Source organism: Varanus komodoensis, unplaced genomic scaffold (assembly GCF_004798865.1).
Source record: "Varanus komodoensis strain SLA01 unplaced genomic scaffold, ASM479886v1 scaffold26, whole genome shotgun sequence".
Taxonomy (NCBI): domain Eukaryota; kingdom Metazoa; phylum Chordata; class Lepidosauria; order Squamata; family Varanidae; genus Varanus; species Varanus komodoensis.
Window position 1 is genome coordinate 2,521,070 of NW_025335684.1, and position 2,723 is coordinate 2,523,792.

The window sequence follows — 2,723 nt, forward strand, 5'->3', positions numbered from 1 at the left end:
GGGGGGGGGGGGGAGACTTGCTGGGGGGTGGGGAGAAAGGAGGGGTTGGGAGACAGGGAACACCCCCCTCCAAAACGCTTGTTTTCTATTACACAACTTCCAAATTAGGATATCAAGCTTAATTAATGCTAATTGAGTTCTTCAATACGTGTTATTTTTATTTAATAGAAACAAATTTGCACAATTAATTATCGACGTAATTTTCAAGAGCCTCGTTGGCGAGGCGAAGCTCTTCCCGAATAAACTACCCAAAGCAAATTAATGACTTTAGAAATGGGAAGGCTTTTTTTTTTTTTTTTAATTTAGTTTTGGTTTGGTCTGGTCTGGTCTGGTCTGGTCTGGTCTGGTCTGGTTTTTTAAAATGTGGTGCGGCGCCGGTTGTCGGGTTTCTTCTTGGGACTAATTCTCTGCTTTCTCTATGATCTCCAAATTCACAGATATTATATATGATACAGTTTGTAGTATGTTGGACCTGGCCGGCGCTGGGGGAAAGTAGCTTAGGGACGGGGTGGAAAGAGCCCCGCTTTTTCTGGGTTCCACACTGTCCTCCGTGTTTTGGCGGCGAGGGGCTCCCTGAAGCGCCCTTGCGAAGCAAAAGACGCGAAGGTCCGGCCGGGAGGCGACGTGGCCGGAAAGGCCTTGGACACGGAGAGGGGGAATGGAGCCCCGGAAGGCGTCCGGGCGCAGCCTCTCCCCTCTCCGGCTCCGCGCAACGCGCCACCCCGGATCCACCCTTCTTAGCCTCACGAAGCCCTTTCTCTCGGGGCAAGGCCCTCTGTCCGCAATGCCCCGCGGCGGCCGGGATGGGGGGTCCCTCCGCCTCGTGCGCAAACCCCAGGAAAGGTTTCTTCCCTCGCCCGGGCGCGGTGTGATCGCAGAGGCGGGCAGGCGGCGGCCGCTTTAATTTTGTTGATGGATCGGCTCCGTGGGCTCGCCGGTGCGCGCGCGGCGTGTCTGCGTGCGCGCGAGGACGGAGGGGGCTGCGAAGGCAGGGAGGTGGGCTGCAGAAGAGATGGGGCGGATGTTGGTTTCTTCGCTGATTTATTTTTAACCCGAGGTTGTACAAGGCACTGACAGTTTGGATAAATTAGCCAAGCTTCGCAGCCTCCTAATGAGCGGGTATTATTTCAGCACCTCGGAAGGAGCGTGAAAAATGAAAGAGAGTTCCATCCAGAGGTGTCGGATCGATTCACGATCAGGGTGTAAATTATATACAACTAAATATCCTAACCGCCAGTACTGGCTCCTTAGCTTAGCGAGGCAGCATTAAACAAAGATTGTAGGACAGAGAAACACCTCCGTGGAGCGAGGACTGACCTGGCCTGACCAAGTTCCTTCTTTCCTGCCTCTTATTCGCTCTCTCGTCCTCTCTTTTTGTTTCCCTCCCCCGCCTCTTTTTAATTCCTAAGGGCCCCGCGCGCAAAAACGCACAGCCCGCAGCGCCAGGAAAAGGATGGAGAGACGGGGGCGAGGAGAGCAAGATTAAAAAGTCAGGAAACGCCAAATTGTGGAAAGGGCTTGCGCGGGGTCGCAAACGACGGAGCGGTGCAGAAGCGACCTTTCGCTTTGTTTAGTTAGAAGAAGCTCACTCGAGAATAAAAAGCGCCCGCACCCGATCCGTGCGTTTGTCTGAACTGGAGGGCGTGAAGATCGGGTACTCCCTCTTGGAGAACATTTGCTAGTGCAAAAACCATTTTCTAGTACTAAAAGTACTAAAAAGAGAGAGGGAGCGAGGGCAGAAAATCTCTCGGTAGAGACAGATCGACTGGCGCGGCGGAATATCCTGCGCGGCCCCTCCCTCCAATATCCATTTAGGACTAAAGAGCTGCTGGTAATTATATAATTTAAAATCCATTTAACACTGGCTAGCACGACAGTAAATATATGCATATTGCTAATAAGATTTGCACAATTACGCCGGTCAAACACAGGGAAGTGTTTACCGCTTTTCAAAATAATAAATAATAAGAATTATTTTTTGAAAAAAGAAACTTTCCTGAACTTCCATCCCTGCAACTCTTCCACCGTATTAACGGGAGGGGAGTGGTCATTTCCCAAGCCATCAGGCCACCCCGGGGTGGGGGCGATGCGCGGGAAACGGGGCCTCATATTTGATACCCCGCAAGATAATGAAACCAAATATTTGCAGGAATGCTTCTAGCAGTTAATAAAATGCGATTATCAGATAATCCTAGCCAGCGAAGCTATTTGTATAGCTAAGAGATGAATACAGAGAGGAGGAGAGGGGACTTGCGCGGTGGGGGCGGGAAGCGGAAAAGCCTTTTCTTCGGGGAGGGCCCCCGCCCCCCCCACACCGATTGCGGGGTCAGGCTTCAAATATGAACGGTCTGAACTGTCGAATCACGCCGTGGCGACCCCCGAGGCCTCTTCCCTCTGGCTGGTGCTGCAGCCTTTCCGGACCGCGCTGAAAACAGCTCGGAAACGCGTGTCTGGGGTGTCGTGTTATGTAACAAAACTGGGATGGCGGGGGGGGGGACGGGGCGGGGGAAGCGAGCGCCATAAAAGGACTTGATGGGCTGGAGTGACGCTTCGGGGTGTACCAACGACTCCATAAACTGTTTAGTCTGCCTCTAGGCTGGTTTCTATACAGACTTTTTAATTTCTTACGTTTTATTTTAAACCTACCGCAGACTCAACACCTGGCACCTGGCGCCTCCCCCCCCCCCCCCATCCCTTATAGGACAAGAACGGATTGTGTGGCG

At 52.3% G+C, this 2,723-nt stretch overlaps 1 protein-coding gene across 1 annotated transcript in view; it reads left to right on the plus strand.

Annotated features, from left to right (window-relative positions):
* UNCX (UNC homeobox) overlaps nt 1–2,723 on the plus strand; it is a 192,188-nt gene that overhangs the window by 3,830 nt on the left and 185,635 nt on the right. The gene's annotated exons all lie outside the window — the stretch shown is intronic.